The sequence below is a fragment of the Canis lupus genome, chromosome 21, assembly GCF_048164855.1.
Source record: "Canis lupus baileyi chromosome 21, mCanLup2.hap1, whole genome shotgun sequence".
Taxonomy (NCBI): Eukaryota; Metazoa; Chordata; class Mammalia; order Carnivora; family Canidae; genus Canis; species Canis lupus.
In genome coordinates, this window is record NC_132858.1 from 40,260,293 (window position 1) to 40,280,811 (window position 20,519).

At 43.6% G+C, this 20,519-nt stretch overlaps 1 protein-coding gene across 1 annotated transcript in view; it reads right to left on the bottom strand.

Moving 5' to 3' along the window:
* Window positions 1-20,519, bottom strand: part of ORC5 (origin recognition complex subunit 5) — a 131,880-nt gene that overhangs the window by 17,804 nt on the left and 93,557 nt on the right. Inside the window, exon 14 of the transcript XR_012014162.1 lies at window positions 17,864-19,044. The gene's annotated coding sequence lies outside the window, so the exon portion shown is untranslated. The remainder of the gene's footprint in view (window positions 1-17,863; window positions 19,045-20,519) is intronic.

Sequence of the window (20,519 nt, forward strand, 5' to 3'; positions counted from 1 at the left end):
ACAACTATTCTAAGACGTGGGTTTCTTTTAAAAAGCAGTATCTTCGGACACCGAAGCTTGCAGGAACTCCTCATGACCGTTGGTACCTCTAACCAATGATTTCAATTTTCTGACTTTAAATACTTCTATGACCTGGATCCAAATGAACTTTTATCGTGGTCCCAGTTATTCTGGATGATTGATGACAGTATTTTGGCGTTTACAGCAGCGTATGGGGTCTGTCTCTGTTAGCGCCTGAAAAAAGAAATGTTCATATTCTGATGTCCTTAGTATCAGGAGAGTCAGTCAATGATCCACACGGAGACCACACTGGAGCCGCGGGGTTTGCTAGGATATGGTCACGTCTACAGTACGTTCAGGGTCTGCTCTTCCAGCTGTAAATCAGCAAGACTAACACTCGTGCTACCTGGTTCTCCTTGCAAGAGCCTTTCTAAGTTCATGTTAAATTTATAAGGTGCTTTCTCGAGATGATTAAAAAACCAGATTCTGGTGAATCCCAATGCTTACCCAATCTATCCCCTGCGCCGGCAGGAAAGTTGCACATTAAGTTTTTCCTCTCCCCTTCCTCTCCGCCTTCCCTGCCTAAGAATGTGTCAACTTTTTGTTAAAAGAAGAGCTCAAGGGATAGAGGCTTTTTCCTCCAGACTATTCGGTCCCCTGTGTCTGATTTCCCACGGAGTGCTAATTATTGGTGGAAACCTGTTAGATGAAGTTTGTGCATTGGGCATCTTTGAACAAGGAACGGGAAATGAAATTACCACTTCATTTCAGAGAAATATCAAGTTGTCACCAAGAAGGCAACACCTAATGCCAACTGCAGATAGGGACCAGTGGCCCCCAGGGCCCACGCTGGCTTTAGATGTAAGTAAGAAGTGTGCTGAGATGGGCAAGGAAACTAAGCTGGCCAGAAAAGACTTCCTCCTCTTGCAGGATCGTATCACTGTAGATTCCATGGTTTGAGTTTCACTCTTTAGTCTAAGACTTTGCTCGGTTGAGTTGCTACTGATCTAAGGAAAGGAGACATTTAAAGTCTTATCAATTCTTTGTATCTTACTTGAATGAATTTCAGTTCTCGTCTCAGGACTGTATTTTTAGGAATGGAAAGAAAGAATAAGAACACACCCCAGGAAGGAGACATGAGAGACAGGGGCTTACAAGGAACCCAATGTTGCCCAAGTGCTGCCTTGCAGTGCCATCTCTGACCCATCACTGTCTCACTGGGTTGCTCAGCCACTGAACCAAAGGGAAATCTGAGAGGCCCGGCCAACCAGCAGGAGGAATTGGAGAGGCTTCTTTCAGAAAGAGGAAACCGGGCACCTGCTCAGGTCGTGATCCCAGGGTCCTGGGATTGAGTCCCACATGGGGCTCCTCACGGGAAGCCTGCTTCTCCCTCTGCCTATGTCTCTGCCTCTCTCTCTCTCTCTGTGTCTCTCATGAATAAATAAATACAATCTTTTAAAAAATTTTTTTTAAAAAGAAAAGAAAAAAAAGAAAAAGAAAGAAAGAGAAAATCACAGCTGGCCTCTAGTCAAGAGAAGGAAATATTTCAGGAGTCCCAGGATGTGAGTGTCCAGCTGAGTCGAACATTTCTGTTTCTACTCTTGGAAGACCGCCCTGATGAATATTTTTCCACCAGCAACTTGGAAAATAAAGTTAGCCATCAAAATAATTAGGGCTAACTATTCATCATCTGACCCTAAGCGGCCCTGAGATTTTCTAGAATTTGAATAGAAAAGTAAAGTATGTCATAAGCTTGTGAAAGAAAAGAATGAGGGTAGAAAATTGACTTAGCATAAAATGATGTCACAATTCATTCGTGATGGCCACTCCAATCTCTCAAAATGCAGAGTTTTTAAATAAAACCATTGAAATCTTTATAGCCTTTTGCAAATTACCTCTTGATTCTCATTATCAACCCACCAAGGACTATTTATGATGTGACAAATGATGAAACTTTGGGGGACTTACCTTTTGTTCTTTTTTTCCTCAGTTTTACTTTATGAAACTTTCAAATAAAGTAAAGAGTACGGGGACACTCAGATGCCCACCACGTAGATTGTACCATTGTTAATATTTTGTTGACTTTGGTTTATTCATACCTGTATAAAGATATTTCTCTTTTGCCAAGCCATTTGAAAATAAGTTGCAAACATCATAAACTTTATCCCTAAATATTACAGAATTCATCAATGAAAAATAATGACATTTTCTTTTATAGACGTATCATTCTTACCCTACAAAAATTAGCAATTATTCCCTAATACTGTCTCATATTTAGATCATGTCTAAATTCCCTCAATTGTCCCCTTAAAGGTCTTTTTTTGTTTTTGTTTTTTATTGAGATATAATTCACATTCCATAAAATTAATCTTTTTGTAGTGCACAATTTAGTGGGATCTGTATATCCCATCATGATGATCTAATTCCGGAATACTTTCACCCCTTCAGGAAATCCCTGACTCATTAGCAGTCACTCTTCATTCCCTCCCACCCCCCTCCCACCAACTACTAATCTACTCTCTGTGGACTTGCCTATTCTGAGCATTTCATATAAATAGAGTCACATAGAAGGCGGCCTTTATATTTGGCTTGTCTCAGTACAATGGTTTCAAGGTTGATCCATGTAGTAGGATGTATGAGCAAGCGCTCCTTTTCTTTTCATAGCTGAATATGACTCCGTCGTATGGATATATGTTGTGTTTATCCAGGGACATTGAGGTTGGTTCTAGTTTCTGGCTTTTATGAATAATGTCACTATTGAATATTAATGTACAAAAAAAGAATATTAATGTACAAATTTTTCTGTGGATGTATGTTTTCAACTTCTCTGAGTCTGGACTTAGGAGTGTAATTACTGGGACATATGATAACTCTGTGTATATTTGGGGGAACTTCCAAACTGTTTTCCAAAGCAGCCAAACCATTTTACATACCCACCAGCGTTATGTGGGCATTCCAGTTCCTCCACGTCTTCACCAACACTTATGATTGTCCATCCTTCAGATCATAGTTATCTTAACATATGTAAAGTGGTTTTGATGTGTATTTACCTAATAATGATGATGCTGAAAATCTTTTCCTGTACTTATTGACCATTTATGTATCTTCTCTGGAGAATGCTCTATTCAAAGTCTTTGTTCATTGTACGATTAGGTTATTTTCTTATTGTTGAGTTGTGAGTGTTCTTTACATATTCTGGATATCAGACCCTTATCAGCTATATGATCTGCAAATATTTTCTCCCATTTTGTGAGGTGTAGTTACACTTTCTTGACTCTATCCTCTGAAGCTCAAAATTTTCAATTTTGATGACACTCAATAAACTTAGTTTTTCTTTTGTTATTTGTCCTTTTGCTGTGACACTTACAAAATGACTGCCTAATTCAAAGTCACAAAGATTTGCCTCTATGTTTTTCTTTTAAAGATTTCATAGTTTTTGTTCTTCTGTTTAGGTCTAGGATTAATTTTGGACCAATTTTTGTATACAGTGTGAAGTAGGGGTCAGACTTCATTCTTCTGCACGTGGATATCCAGTTGTCCCAGCATTATTTGCTGAAAAGACTATTCTTTCCCTACTGAATTCTCTTGGCACCCTTGTCAAAAGCAGTTGACCATAAATGTGTGGGTTTGTTTCTGGACTCTAAGTACTATTCATTGATCTCTATGTCTAAACAGATGCTAATTTTATGCTAGTCTTGATTATTGTAGCTTTGCAGTAAGTTTTGAAATTGTTAAGTGTGTGTCCTGTGTTCTCCAACCATGCTCTTCTTTTTCAAGATTGTTTTGGCTATTCTGGGCTCCCTGTATTTCCAAATGAATTTTAATATCAGATTGTCAATTTCTCAAAAAAGGACAGCGAGGGTTTTGATAGAGACTATGTTTAATATTTTTAAAACTTCCAAAGAGTGACTTTTAGATGATAGCCAATAAGCTTTTTCTAAGAAAAGAGGTTTTTCAAGGACAATCACTTTTAACTATCTTAATTGTTTCAAAGGACTAAATGTGGGGTATTTATTCTCATTTTTAAATAACTTCATTCATTTTGAAGAAAAAATACATTAAATACATGCAAAACTGAATTTCAAAGGGTGTTCATGAATAAAGATGTGGGCTGCCAAGTAATCTACAGCACTCTTACCGAGAACTAGTGCTCTTTAATCAGCAACTTTTTTATTTAAAAAAAAAAAAGATAATTTTGCCAGGGATTTTTTTTTCCTTTTGAAGAAATCTGATTGCTAATTATTAAAGAGAGTACTACATAGCTCCGGCAACTAAGTGAGAAACAGACTAAAGATGAGTTTTCAGCGAATGAAAATTCAAAATGCACCAACCTCACTTCCATCTGTTGGTGGAAGCTCTTAAAATGCTACTTTACAGAAGCCTGATTGCCTGGGACTTCAGTTAGCAATAGTGTCAAAGAAAAAGATTTAAAAATGCTTCCTTATGAGTTTGGTGCCAAACCCTTGCAACTGATTTTGTTTTCGCTGCTCTTTCTCCTCCTCTGTGCCTCCTCATCACTCACTTCTATCTCATCCTCACTGACTGCTGCCTCTTTTTTTTTTCACCCTCCAGGGAATTTCAAGTATAGATTTATTATTTTTTATTTTTTAATCTTTTTTAAGTATAGATTTTTTAAAAGTGTCTTAAAATAAAGTTAAAATACATCATTACTGAAATAATTTATTTTTTTTACATCTAGATCTGTGTTGACTCATTCTACACCAAGCTCTTGGGTCATGTCCTGGGAAAGTGGCAGGGGTCCAGGGCATGGAGGAGGGGGAGTCGGGCACAGGGGTGGGAGGCGGGGGGTGGGAGGGAGCATACAGATCAACTTGGGTGAGCGTGTGTGTGAATACTGAGATACGATGCTGTCTACCCTCGTCACTCCACAGCAAGACAGTCTTAGGCGTAAAATTTCCTAATAATAAAAATCTTTTGGAACTTCCAAGACAAATCCATCTTCAACAGGACTCACCCTTGCTTAGACAAATTCAATTTTTCCCTACGGCAAATGCTATGCAATAGAAGACATAATATCCAAACGTCTATGTCCTAAACGTGAATTGTGCCAGCTGCAAAATCTCTTAGGACACAGCTACTCTCTGGACCACAGGAGGTGAAATGTAACCTGAGTGGCAACTTGCAGCACTCGGTTTGTTTCTGAGTCACCTACTTCTGTCCACTGTCGGAGTCTGGGTGCAGAGGAGGAAACTCACTTTATCACAACTCTGTAGGAAAGGGAGGAAGGGAAGTAAGTCTTGTAAGAAAATTCAAGTAGCATATTCCAAAACAAATGAGAGTGATATTTTTCTTATCTAATATTTTGTGTTCTCTGGTCCTCCGGCCTCCCCGGTATTATCCTAAATCACTACAAGTTGAACGTATGTAGATCTAATGGGGTTGGGCTTCCAAGGGGAACAGGTGTTAAGTCAAATAACCACTCACACAGATACGTTCACCCTCACCTTTTGTACTGAAAGGCTGCACTGGCTGGTCTTGTGCAGTTTCTCTCTCTCTCTCTCTCTCTCTCTCTCTCTCTCTATTTTGGTGCAAAATGGTAGGTTTATTAAAGCACAGGGACAGGACCCGTGGGCAGAAAGAGCTGCTGTCTACTGCTCCCTGCTGCCTACGTGCAGTTTCTGAGAACATTCTTGGGGCCCCTGGGTAGCTCAGTCGGTTAAGCATCTGCCTTCGGCTCCGGTCATGATCCCAGGGTCCTGGGATCGAGTCCTGCATCCAGCTTCCTGCTTAGTGGGGAGCCTGCTTCTCCCTCTCCATCCTGCTCGTTATCTCTCTCTCTCTCAAATAAATAAATATAATCTTTTAAAAAAGAGAGAGAGAAAAAAAGTTATTTAGCCTACTTTGAAACAATTCATGCCTTAACTCTCCTTGCTACAGAATCCTTATGGAAAATTATTATAATAAAATACACTTGCCCAAAGACTTGGGATGTTAATGCTCCCAAACATTTATTTATGTATTTATTATTTATTTATTTATTTATTTATTATTTATTTTTAATTATATATTTATTTTGCTTCCAAACCTTTAAACCTGTGATTCCAAACCTTTAAACCTGTGATTATTTTGCTTCCAAACCTTTAAACCTGTATTATTAAAAACTGTACTCTATGACAGTAGCTTTGAACCTTTTTTTTTTCACTCTGACCCACATAAAATATACATTTTATATTGTGCACACGCGTGTGCATGAAATGACAATTTTTTAAATGAAACCGTTACTACATGCAATGCATTCGGGTAGTTTCTATTCTATTTCTTTGATTTTGTAAAAATGCTGAGCAATCCACCCAGCTGATTTCACAAATCAGTCGTAGCTCCCAGCCTGCAACACTGTCCAGAGAAAGACAGTCCTATCACCACAGAGTAATCCAAGGCTCGCACTTCAGTTTGTTGCCTGATAACCTCCGCTATGACCCAGAGGCCACCCCACTCTGAGTGACAGAGAAGCTTACATTCTTCCCCGTTTTCTTTCTTCTGTAGGAGTCTCCCATCCACACACTGCAGGGACATACAAACACGCAAGGAGATAAAACTGAGCAATCCTGTAGCATCAGTCACAGGCTTAAAAAAAATCCCTCGTCTCCCACATAACAATCTATAAAATTGATGATTGTGTAATCAGCAATCAGGAGAAGGGCAAATATTGAAGCCAAAATAGAGCCACAAAAGCAAAATATGCATAGTGTTAAAATTCTACAATCTGCCTAGATTCATTTCTTACCCTCTCTCCTCTGTAATGTCTAATTTTTTGCTCCGTGGGTAGAATACAGTTGCCTTCTTTGCCCTAATGTCTGCTTTTTTCCCAGAAAGTTGCTTTTCTCTTGGACTCATGGCAGCCTTCCATGCAGTCCCTCCCCGTCCTTCCCCAGTGCTCACTGAATAATGGAAACTCTTTTATTCAATCCAGGGCACTAGCTCTCACTTGACTCCTCACCCACTAATCAATCACTCATTGCCCAAGGATTCCCAGTAAACTCTGGCTCCCCTTCCTCCCCTGCCACCACATCTCTCTAGCTCTCATCACACAAAGGCACATGACCGCATAGCCAACCTAGATAAGAATAACGTGAAACAAAAGACGGATTAAAAATTTTTTAATTGCATTACAGACCACATCATAGTCTATTGGGTCCATATTAGTCACTGTATCTACCCAGCATAAGATAAAGGTTTTATTTTATTTGCCCAAGGATTAGGTGAAACTAATTGAGCCACAGGGAATTCCCTGCCCTGGCTCTGGCTGGAGGAAAATTGCCTTCAGTGAATCTCTCTTTCTGTTTAATCACACACATCACCTTGCTAGCGAGGCTATGTCACTGATAATCTTCCATCTCATCACTTGGTCGTTTTTTGTTAATTACTTTTACTCTTTCTACAGTGAGTCTTCCTTTTCTTGTTACCTGCGTGACTAAACTCAATACAAAGTAGACTTTGTATCTACTCCCCAAATGGAGTAGAACTAGGCCGTCACCTTTTGCTCAAAAATATTGTTTCGGCATCTGCTATGTCACCTTTCTAGAAGTCATATTTGTTCACATCATCACATCTGAAAAAGATGGACTGCATGACATTTCCTACCAGGTGACAAATCCCAACAGAGAAATAACCGGCTTCACCTGTTTTATTACTTTATTATTTTTTCCTTGATCTTAATGAAAAGATGGCCACATGTAATTTTTCCCAATATTATATAAAGGTAGAGAGATAAAAGTGAAAATCAACAATTGTTCCACCACCTAGAAATAACCACTGACAATTTACATATCCACAGAGACATATTCCTTGTGTACACATCACACACACACACACACACACACACACACACACACACTTGAATACAATATTTCAGAAAATCTCAAAAGCAGTTGGCTTTGGGTGGTTGCACTAGGGATAATTTTTAAATACTTCTTTAGATCTTTCTCTGCTTTCCACAGTTTTTTTTTTTTAATTCATGAGAGACACAGACAGAGAGAGGGAGAGAGGCAGAGACACAGACATGGGACTTGATCTCCAGTCTCCAGGATCACGCCCTGGGCCGAAGGCAGGTGCTAAACTGCTGAGCCCCCCAGGGATCCCCTTTCCACAACTTTTTAACTGTCCTTGCATGGTTACAAGTCATAGTAAAAGAAAGCCAGAAACTAACAAGTCTAACCAACCGAGGAGCTGTGGTGTCAGTGCCAGGAGAGGTCATGTGGCAGGGTCGGCAGGGGCAGCTGCGTGGTGGGCTGCAGGCAGGGAAGGGGATGTGCGTGGGGGTGGAGAAGGGGCTGCCCAGGAAGGAAGTTCCCAAAAATTATTCCTAATTCTCTGCTCCTGCTGTTGTCCTCTCAGAACTTTGACACTTATGCACCTTCACAGTGACTTCCGCATGCATTTATATTTTCCAGGACTTAGTTTGGGACCTTTCGATAAAGAGAAAATTATCTAGATCTTTCGCCAATGTCAAGAAGTGAGGAATAATTTATACATATTTCCTTAACTTCTGCTATTTGGATCATTATGAAAAAATCCCACTCCCAGGTAGGATGTAGCGGGCAGGAAAGATGTGATGATTATCTGCATTGCCTCCACCAGGCTCAGGGGGGAGGAAGCGCACACATCTCTGCAGGGCTAGGGCTGACTCCCCACAGGCCACTGTTTCCATCCAGCTCTGCTAAATTACACTCCTGCGCCAAATCCAGGAAACTCCCCTTCTTCCCTAATGAAGCATTTATCACCCCTTCCACACCGAATCTACAGCTTGTTCCCTCTCCTGCAACTTCATATCTCAGTACCATCCATCTCTTCCCTTTGTTTTCCTTTAGGAGGGAGGCTTGTTATATATTGCCTGTATAATGCTTTAATCATGGATTATGGGTTGCTTTACAGCTCCCCGAATACCTTGGCAAGGTCTCTATATAAATAAAATTATTATTATTAAAATCAATTAATCAGAGGCACAATTCACTTTTCAGTGTCTGACATCCTGAAAGCTTAGCGATGCAGAGAAGTCTTTTTTGTTCACCTCCAGTGGAACAACATTTTGGGGAATCAACAATATAAAACATGGGACTATAGAGGTCCTTAGTTAGATTATAATTTGTACGTACATATGGATGCATTTCTTTTTGTTGACTCATTAAGGATCAATGATTGATCGGCACTGCAATAAGATAGGCTACTGAGTAATTATGTTTGGGAAGTGCTAGTGAGGCTGGTCATATAATTTGCAAGCCATTTTAATTCATACTCAGCAAAAGAAAGGAGAAACAGCTCATTGTAGAATTTGAATCGCTCATCCACATCAATTGCTTTTGATAGGGTCTCTCTGGAGCAGCTAATTATTTGATTTTTCCTTTTTTTCTTTTAGTGAACTTTTGATTGAAGCATGCATAACAGATAAATGGAAAACTGCACAGATCACAAGTGTATAGCTCAATAATTTTCACAAAGGAAGCACAAAACAACTACCACCCAGATCAAGGCATAGAACATTCCCCCTCTCCAGAGGCCCTTTCTACCCCTTCCCATTTATCACACTTACTCAAAGGCAATCCTGACTCCCATCCTCAGATTAGTTGTGTCTGTTTTGGAACTCTTCTTTCTTTTTTTTAAAGACTTATTTATTTATGGGGAGGGGACCGGGGAGGGCAGGAGTGAGAGAAACTCAAGCAGACTCTGAGCTGAGTGTGCAGAGCCGCAGACAGGGCTTGATCTCAGGACAGGGGCTTCACCTGAGCGGAAACAGAGAGTCGGGTGCTCAACCAACTGCGCCACCCAGGTGCCCCTGGAACTTTCTTTATTTGGTATAACACAGGATGTATTCTGTGTCTGCCCAATGATTTGGCTTTTATGGGACTTCGGTTTTTCATTTATTATTTATTAAGTACCTGCCATGAGGCGGGAATCACATTAAGGGCAGGGACTATAAAGACCTATTAGAGACCACCCCGGGCTTGACAGCCTTTCAGTCCTTGCGGGGGGAGGGGGTGGGGAGACATATACCTGCACACAGATGGTGGCAGGTGCCTGTTAGCGGTTCTCTGAAGGAAGGCAGTGGGGCTCCAAGTAAACGGGGTTCCGTCCCACTGGGGTTCAGTGTGTAGATTAAAGAGGCTCTCCAGACACGTCTTCATACGTCTTATGAAATTCTCTCTTGACGAAAGAGTAGGAGGACATAACAGCATTGTTCGGAAAATGCTGGAGGGCCTTCCCTTCCCTTTCAGCTAATTCCATCCTCATCTCCCTTCTAGTTTTTCCACCGCCCACTCCCGACCCTGTTCTCCTCTACTTTCCCTTTCTCTCAACTCTCCCATCTTCCTTGGTCTCCTCTCATGAGGATCTGCAGGTTCTCCACCACCCCCTACCCCACATGTTCTGGATCCTTCCCTTCTGACTGACCCCAGGTTCCGGGGTGAGAGGAGACAAAGGCCTGAAGCCTCTGTGTTCTCTGCTCATGTGTTGTGTGCATCCACCCCCGGGTGGGCTTCCTTGGGGGTCGTGGGTTGCAGCACCACTGGTGGCTGAGGGCTGAGCAGGTGAAAAGGAAAGATAAAAGGAAGGATAGACGTGAGTGCAGGCTAAACACAAGGGATGAAATGGCTAAACCATTTCAACTAATTCTTTAATGGCTTCCCTCAAATCCTGTGGCCAATCCAACTGAGTGTGGGTGATTTAATATCTACCGTGCTCCTTTACCACCGCCAAGTGCCATTCAATTTCGGGGGCCGAGGTGGAGTGGATAGAGTTCTTTGTTTTGTTTTGGCTCCAGCCAATACAGCCTTCTCTCCAAAAACCCGAAAGGTGGTTTGTGGTGATGGCTCGTCCACCGAGGGGATGCTGCTCTTGTGTCTCCTGCCGGAGGGATCCTCCCTGTTCAGTGTCAATAGGAGACCATTTGAAACACCAGCAAGGGACCTGGGCCTCCTGCTTCATCATTATGCCAAGAATTCCCAGCCTGTATTTCTTTTTCATCTGATTCCAACGGGGTGGTTTTTGTATTTTACCCACTGGCTGCTTAAATTGGAGACTTGGCTGAAAATGAACTGGCTGAAGTTCAATCCAGACAAGATGAATGCCCAGCATTGGTAAACTATAGAAATTGGAAGAGATAGTCCTGGTCCCTCCTACGTGGGATTTTCCACGGGGGGATGTTGGTGTTCCAGAGGACAGAATGGGACCGCCATTTGGCAAGTGTTAGGTTGTGTTAAGAGGCAGAGGAGTGAGATGGTGAACATCAAAGGGCTCTGGATGAAACCATCTGAGTTTAAACCCTGGCTGCATCAACAAGCTGGGTGGCAGTAGGCAAGTTGCTTAAACCAAAGCCTCTTCACCGGTCTGTCACTTGGGTAGTAATGCAGGCCTCTTAGGCTGCACTCCGTGGAATGCGTATGGGAAGGGCTTGGTGCAAGATCTAGCACAGCAACTTGGGTGACGTGTGTCTTTACCTCTTCTGGATGGGATTCTGTTTTTAATTTTTTACACTAAAATTTTTTTAATTGATGTATTAGTGACTTATATTAGTTTCAAGCATACAACATAATGACTTGATATTTATACGTGTGGTGAAATGATCACCACAATAAGTCTAGTTGACATCCATCACCATACATAGTTACAGAACCTTTTTTTGGGGGGGGATGAGAGATTTTAAGATCTTACTAAGATCTTTTGAGAGCTTTTAAGATCTTACTAAGATCTACTCTTAGTAACTTTCAAATATGCAATACAGCATTATTAACTATAATTGCCATGTTGTACATACCACTAGCCTGTTCTCTGTATCTATGAGATTTTATTTTTTAGATTCTACATATAAGTGAGATGATATGGTATTCGTCTTTCTCAGCCTGACTTATGTCACTTAGCATAATGTCCTCAAAGTCCACTCATGTTGTTGTTAATAGCAAGATTTCATTCTTTTTTCATAGTCAATAATACTCCATTATGTATATGTGTGTATTATATATAAAGGATATTATATATATGTATATTATACATATACATATTTATACATATATTGGATAAAGTAATAAAAATATATAAATATATAAAAATATATATAAAGGATAAAGCATATGTATTGGATATGTATCACATTTGTTTATCTATTCATCATTAATGGACACTTAGGTTGTTTCCATATCTTGGCTATTGTGAATAATGCTGCAATGAATGTGAAGTGAATACATCTTTTTGAGTTAGTGTTTTTTTTTTTTTTTTTTTTCAGATAAATACCTGGAAGTGGAATTGCTGGATCATATGGCAGCTTTACTTTAATTTTTAGAGGAAACTCCATACTGTTTTTCATAATGGCTGTACCAATTAACATTCCCACCAGTACACAAGGGTTCTCTTTTCTCTATATCCCCTCACCAGTATTCTTTTATCTCTTGTCTTTTTGATAATAGCCATTCTAATAGGTGTGAGGTGATATCTAATTTAATTTGCATTTCTCTGATAAATGATGATATTGAGCATCTTTTCATGTACCTGTTGGCCATCTCTCTCTTCTTCAGAAAAACATCTATTCAGGTCCTCTCCTATTTTAATCAGACTGTTTGGTTTTTTGTTATTTAGCTATATAGGTTCTCTATATATTTTGGATGTTAATCCCTTATCAGATATAATTTGCAAATATTTTCTCTCATTCAGTAGGTTGCCTTTTCTTTTTTTTTTTTTTTAAGATTTTATTTATTTATTCATGACAGACACCAAGAGAGAGGCAGAGACTTAGGCAGAGGAAGAAGCATGCTTCCTGTCAGGAGCCTGCTGTGGAACTTGATCCCAGGACCCTGGGATCATGACCAGCAGGTTGCCTTTTCATCTTGTTGATGGTTTCCTTTGCTCCGTAGAAGCTTTTTAGTTTGACGTAGTCCCACTTGTGTATTTTTGCCTTTGGCGTCAAATCCAAAAAAGCATTCCCAACACCAATGTCAGAGAGCTTACCACCTATGTCTTCTAGGATCTTCATGGTTTCAGGTCCTACATTTAAGACTTAATCCATTTTGAGTTGATTTTTGTGTATGGTGTAAGACAGTGATCCAGTTTCTTTCTTTTGCATGTGGCTGTGCAAAAGAAGTTTCCCCAGCACAATTTATTGAAGAGACTGTCCTTTTCTCATTGTCTGAGGTTGTTTTAAAACCACATGCTGCTCTGGTGCTAAATGCAGAAGCTTGCTGATTTCAGGGCCCTATGATCAAAGGCAGATTTTTGAAGGGGTCAGATTTTAAGTCCAATTGAAGTTTAAATTTCAGAAGGAGTATGGTTGAAACTCAAAAAATGTAGCTCTCTGGTTGCATGTCTGATGAACAGACCTTTCAGAATGCTAAAGGCCCCAACACCTCTCCAATAGACAGTACGTGTGTAAGGGTCTTCTGGGCTCATCCTGAGCCATCACCAGGATCTAGGCACTGATGACAGAAGATTGATCCTACAAAAGAATCTCCTTTTTCTTCTTCTAGCTGAGACTTCCAATAAAAATCAGAAATCATAGCTTAACTAATATGGCTCTGAGGTTATAATGGCAGAAAAAAAAGGACTTGAGGCCAAAAATTTCTCTGTTTCTCTTACATGCTATGTCTTCATAAGTCAGGAAATCCTGTCAGTTCTACCCTAAAAATAGAACTAGAATCTACCTACCTCTCGTCACCTCTCTCACTACCACCATAGACCAAACCATCATCCTCTCTCACATGGAATAGCCTCCAAACTGGTCTCCCATCGTACTCTACCTAAACACAGCAGCCTGGGTGGTCATTTAAAGTACTCAAGGCCCTCTATGATGGGCTTTCTGTTTCACTCAGAGTAAAAGCCAAAGTCCTCACAGTGGCCCTAGGAGGTCTGGGTTCCCATTCCCTCTCTGACATCATCTCCTACTTGCTCCCCTTGACCACCCGGGTTCCCTGCTCCTCCCTGACCTGTCCTCCCAGCTATCACAATCCAGCTCTTTGCACTAGCTCTTCCCTCAGCCTGCACCATTCTTCCCCCTAAAGCCACATGACGTACAAACTTCTATTCAAATATCACTTCTCATTGAGGCTTACCCTTAACCACAGTATTTTAAATTATCCTCATTACACACACACACACACACACACACACACACATGCACATACACACCACCTCGGGCACGCTGGTACTCCTACCTAGTGCCTTTCTATCACTGATTTACTGCTCTACATTTGTGTACTTTTCTTGCTCATTCTGCTTATTGTTTACTATTCATCTCCTTCCACTAGAATGTCACCTCCATTTTTTTTGCTGTTTTATTCACTCTATGTATTCATTCATGTATTCTAAGCATCTAGAATATTTAACAATACATATTTGTTAAATGAATGAACTAATCACATAACCAAGGTAGTTAGCTAACTTCGAAATAATCTGACCTCCCAACTGATAACTCAGACTTTCCAGGATGCATTTAATACACAACCCAAGAACAACCTGTACTTCCAAGTGCTCTAAATTCAGTTCCGCTAAGAGTGCGCTCCTTGGCAACAGAGTTGTTTACATTCAAGATTGATTTTGACCAGTGCTTCTAAAATTATCTACAGTGAGGATTTTGTTTTACAGATTCAGTCATTTATTTGAGAGAGAGAGAGAGAGAACCAGTGGGAGGGGCAGAGGGAGAGAATCTCAAGCAGACTCCACACTGAGCAAAGAACCCCACATGGGGCTCCATCTCACAATGCTGAGTTCACAACCTGAGCGGAAACCAAGAGTCAGATGCTCCACTGACTGTGCCACCCAGGTGCCTGTGCAGTGAAGGATTTTTAATTACAACCTGCAGTGGACTAATATTTTTAAACGTTACAATAAAAATTAATTACTAGAAAAATAAAATTTAAAAACACACACATAATAGTTGAGTTAATAAATAAAATATATTATTATTGGGTTCAATGTTAATATGGTTACTTTGTCCAACTGTGATAAAAATTCCGAACACTTAATTCCTACCCTATGTCATGGTGGACACGTGGCGACAGTGCAAGGAGCACTAGTCTTGTCTATGCTTCAGGGTCCCACTCCTCTCCTGCCTTCCAGGCTCTCACGCTGCCCTTGCGCCCTCAGGTTAACGAGGGGTGGCCTATGTGTTTTGCTAACCCTGTCCACAGTTTCTTTCTGGAGGAAGCTTCCAGAGAGCTTCTGTGGAATTTTTGCCAATGGTAGTTTAACAGAAGCCCAGTGAGTTGACCTTTGGAATGTGGAGATAAAGCCTTATCTTTCCAAAGTCTTTTATTCTTCTGCTGGGGAACAGCAAGGCCATGGTTTTTGCACTTTATTTTATATTTCATTATGCTGCTGTTACCAAAGCCATATTTCTTAAAATGCAGCATGCCTGACAAGGTGTGTATGTATATCAGGGAACCTCCAAAATATATCTCAAGTTTTTTCCCTATGCATGAAAGTCACGGACAGTATATTTTTCTGATGTCACAGCAGTTGATAGTCTATCACTGGGGTACAGGAATCCGGAGGATCATATCCACGAAGTGGTGTGACCATCTTTAAATTGCCACAGATGTTTTTTGGGGAAGGAAGTGAAAATATGATTTAGAAAATAAAGAATGTGATCCACTCATATTTCTCTAGACATTTACAAAATATATCCAGGCGTCAGAGTTCACATTCAGTAGGCTGCAATTTCTCCTCTTAACAATACCCCAATTGAGCTTTTGTGAAATTACCAGGCATTTGTTTTCACTTTATGTACAGGGATTTCTCCATGGAGATATGGCCATAACATGAAGGCATCCAATATAGAAAATGACATGCAATGCCTTTATTCTTGCAGTTTAATTAATGCCGTGACAACCAGTTGGCACAGCGCACGGAGGAACGGAGGCCTCTGTAGGGAACCGCCCGATCCGCGCAGCGAGGAGATTGTCAAACTCTTCCTGGGGCCGACGGGGCAAAACCCGAAGCTCCCTGTGCAGCATCCCTATCATCCGTGAGCTAAATCCCAAAGAGAACAAGCAACTTGCAAAATGGGGTTGTCTAATCTAACAAAGAAGAAAGCTGACAGCAGCCGAAGTCCTAAGTCTTTCTGCATTTCACATTTCTAGAAAATGGTTTTCCCACCTTCAAAAAAATAATCCTTACCTATCAGTGCCTCGAGTTCTCCAAGGGACTTAGGTTTCTTTCCTTCCTTCGGGGGGTGACTGCCTGAGCAGTCGGGTTTAGGGGTGTCGGCTGTAGGGGTGAAGGAGACAAAGTCCCTGCTGCCAGGTGAGGCGGTGGGGATGGACAGGCAGCATCAGACCTGGGCAGGGGGTGACGGTGACGTGGGAGGCCACCGCAGATGGGGGTGCAGGGGACGGCTGCTGGGATGTCTGAGCTGACACCTAAGGGAAGAGAGTGAAGAAGCACCGGGAAGGAGTGTTCCAGGCCTGGCGGGGAGAGAGGGCAAAGCAGGAGCCTGTTTGCTGGGCTGGAGGGGGGCCGGAGGTGGTGTGTGTGTGTGTGGGGTGCACAGGGAGCAAGGGAACAGGTGCAAGGTGGGTGGGGGAGTGTTAGGGGCCCATCCCTGACGCTGCTTCTCCATGCTATCAAACCGAAGCCCCTTCTACATAAATGTTTTCAAATGGCCCTTTGACTCTCTTGTAATAAAATCTGTTGCTAATACAACCTTTACTCATAACTTTTAAAAATGAATACAATATCCTAACTCCAGGAAGAAGTAGAAGCCCTTCAGTCAAGTATTCCCCAGCCATACCAGAAATTATGATGATTTAGTAAGATCATTGCACCCGCATGTAAAATCCCTGTGAATCTGAAGCGAACTGATGCCAGCGTGCTGGCGACGCAATAGCATAATGTTGCCGTCAGTATAGAGATTTTCTGAAATAGCGACTAGATTTCGAAGACTAGCTTTTTGTGTTCCTGGATAACTAGGTGCACGGTAAGAAGCAGTTTGTGCTTACGTGTTAAATGGACTCGGGATCTAAGCTTAGGTCGTAATCAATAGATTTCAGGACGTTCAAAAGTCTGCCTGCAAACGGGACAATTTTGGGTTGCATCCCGTCTGGCGTCCCCGGTCCCCACCAAGTGCCAGCAGCGCCTCCACTGCTTCCCATAAACCTCCCAGCAGAAGCACTCCCGCCTCGGAACCCACTGGGTGGACCAGGACGGGGCTTTGGGTTCTAGGGGACGGCGTTAGGGGTCTGCGGCATCGCTAGAGGCCCGTGCAGTCCGCGGAACTCCATGCAGGGACACAAATGCCCCATGCGGGCCGCGTCCAGGAACAGCCGCTGCGCGGGAGCCACTGCGCCTGAGCCGGGCTAGGGCGGCCGAGGGAGGGAAGGCGCAGGTTTATTTAATTCTAATTTATTTAAATTTAAATAGGCACAGGTGCTCGTGGCCGCCGTGTTGGACGGGACAGCTACAAACACTGATTCCCCACGAACCGTTTTTTCCTTTTGCACTGGTCCCTCCCTTGCCTCATTTTCACGCTCCTTTGGAGTCTCCTGGTGCACCCACCTGCCCTCAAACACCGGGGCGGGGCCGGACGGCAGGACCGGCCGTGGCCGCCCCTTCCTGCAGGGCTCCCCGGGGCTCCCCGCCCCCGCCCCCGCCCCGCGGCCCCCCATGGAAGCGCCCCTCCCTGCGCAGGCCCCGAGGGACCGCGGGGGGTGGGGGTGGGGGTGGGGGGGTGGCATCCCCATCACCAAAATCCCCAGGGACACCGGCCCGGGCGCCAAAGCATCTTTGCAGGCGGCTCGGGGCTGGGGGGGGGGGGGCACCCTGGGGTGTCCGGGCGGGCCCAGCGTGGGGACCCACGAGGGCTCACGAGGGCTCCGAGGCGGGGGAGGGCGGCAGGCGGCGCCCAGGAAGCCGGGCCTGGACCTCTCACCTGCGGAACTGGGAGGCACGGGTCGCGTGGTCCTGCGTCCAGCGGCGGGGGGAGCCTCGAACCTTCCACGGTCTCGGCGGGTCTCGGCGGGTCTCGGCGTCAGGGCCTCCCGTGCGGGCGGGCGAGCCCCTCGGCCTGACACCGCCGAGACCTCGCTCGCTGCTCCTTCAGGGCCCTGGCCGGTCCCACGGGGTCAGAGGTCACGCCACCACCTCCCCGGAGCGCAGGGCTCGCCCTGTTTAAGGAGCATCTGTGCCTGAGGACGGAGGGTTTTATTCAAGACATCGATACACCTGAGTCTGGCCAGAGGCCGTGGGGGCCTCCGCGCTGCCTGCAGGCCGCGGAGCATCTCGCAGACGGGCGGCGGCCCAGGCTCCCTGACCGCCCTTCCTCAGTTTACCGTGTTGCCCGTGCAGTGGCCCCCGTCCTGCCGAGTGTGGGCTTTGTCCCAGCCGGGTCCGGCCTCCCTGCCGCCGGCTCGCGGGCCCAGCACACGCTCCCCCGTGACCCACGTGCTCTGCCCACCTCTGCGGAGTCCGTGAAGCCGCCGCCGGCACTGCCCAGAAGGGACGAGCTCTCCGAAGCAGCGTTCCTGGGTGTCTGACGCGGCACCTCCGAGGGCCCGTGGCTGGGAGCACCCTCCCGGGCACTGCGGCCCCTCGACCTTTGTGATTTGACAGCCCTCTACTCCTCCCAGGTGACATTCTCACTGGCATCCGGGACCCAAATTGCCCTGGCGCCTACCTCGGCCTTCCCTTCTTTCCACCACTGCTCCCTGCAGGATTTCCTTCCTGGTCAGAGCTTCAGCTCCCGTCCACAAACTGATGAAAAATCTACCCCAAATCGACTCCAGCTCCGAATTTCTTCAGAGATACTCGGCATCTCAGAGGTAGCTAACCACTGTAGGGCAAGCCTGACACAGGAAGAATCATCTCGAACAACACAAAGTAATACATGACGAGCCCTAAATCATCTGTTAAAATCAAATGGTTTCCTGACCTTGCCACCTGACAAAGCCGGACACACCACCTTGATCTGTCAAACCAGTCCTCAGTGAAGGTGGTTGCGTTACTTCGGTGTCTCGCTCAGGCTTCTGTGGACACGAACACCAGCTGTAAGTCAGCGTCCTCGTTTCAAAAATCCTTCAACAAACAATGAGCCGGAAACAGTCTCCTCTTCACCTGACATGAGAATAGGTGGAGGAAAACTCTGAAGGAATAGAATCAACTGGACTAATTAGATGTCCTCCATACACAGCCCCACCTCTGCCCCAAGCATAATCTTTTTGGACAGCCACCGTGCCAGCCCGTGGGAAGCTGGGAAGGTCAACCACCCGGTCCCCATCATCCAGCACGCACGGTGGCATTACAGTTTCCTGGGACTCCTTGCACCCAGCAGTAAATATTCAGTAGACGTGGTTATAAATATACCGTCTATAAGCGACATCCTGAATTTATTGAGGACATGGCGGGATGATCCTTCAAGTAAGTGATTCTGTGTCAGATGAGGAAACCCTCTGTGATGGGGGCACCTGTCTTTGTTTTTTTCTAAATGCTCATGTTTGCTGTTATTTGTCTAGATGGGTTATTTTCCACTGTATCTACTCTTCTTTCCTGCCCACTGATAATTTAATTTTACGGCTTGCGACACTGATTTGCAACCAAGATAATTGTAAAGTATCCTGAATCCTCCATTCGTCCCACGCAGCACATTTATAGACCCAGTTCTCACATGAGTCCTAACCTAAGTCCCAGTCTCCCCTGAGCACTCCTCACCCTTGAGGATGCTGCTACTGAATTGTCCTTTTATGGGCTTAATATTTTATTTTATTTTATTTTATTTTATTTTATTTTATTTTATTTTATTTATTTTATTTATTTTATTATTTTATTTTATTTTATTTTATTTATTTATTTATTTATTTATTTATTTATTTATTTATTTATTTTATTTTATTTTAGAGAGAGCATGAGTGGAGAGGAGGGCAGAGGGTGAGGGACAAGCAGACTCCTTATGGAGCAGGGAGCCCGATTCGGGGCTTGATCCCAGGATCCTGAGATCATGACCTGAGCCAAAGGCAGATGCTTAACCAACCGAGCCACCAGGGGCCTCTGGGCTTAATATTTTCATCAGCGCACTTTTAGATGTATTGGTTTATAAAAACTAGTTTGGGAAAGGCTTTTTTTTTTCCCCAGAAGACTTAATTTTGATATAGACATGCCTTGACTCTTCTCATTCAATTAGTTTGTGAATTTACAGATACAAGGCCGGGATGTTCAGGACATAATTTTCAAACCCTTGCTGTGTTCTTAATAATGTCACAAGTCATAGATTTTAAAAGTAGCGTGTTATGAGCCGTGCCTTTTCTTCCTCTGTCAGCATTTAAAACAGATTCCCGTGACAACTGAACCCCGCTTGCTGCTCATGACTTACAAGACTGAAAACCCAGCTAAGCTTGATTTGCAGGGGCACCAGCTCCACGGCAGCCCCACCCCATGACCCAAGAGCATTTCCGGCGGGAAGGAGACATGCCTTCCCCACACAGGAGCTTCTTGATTGAATTCCCTCCCGAGCTACTCAAGGGCAAGCCCTCAAATGAGGAACAGTCTGAAGCCCACGAACACGCTGGGCTCTCTGGAGTTCAACACCATGCAGA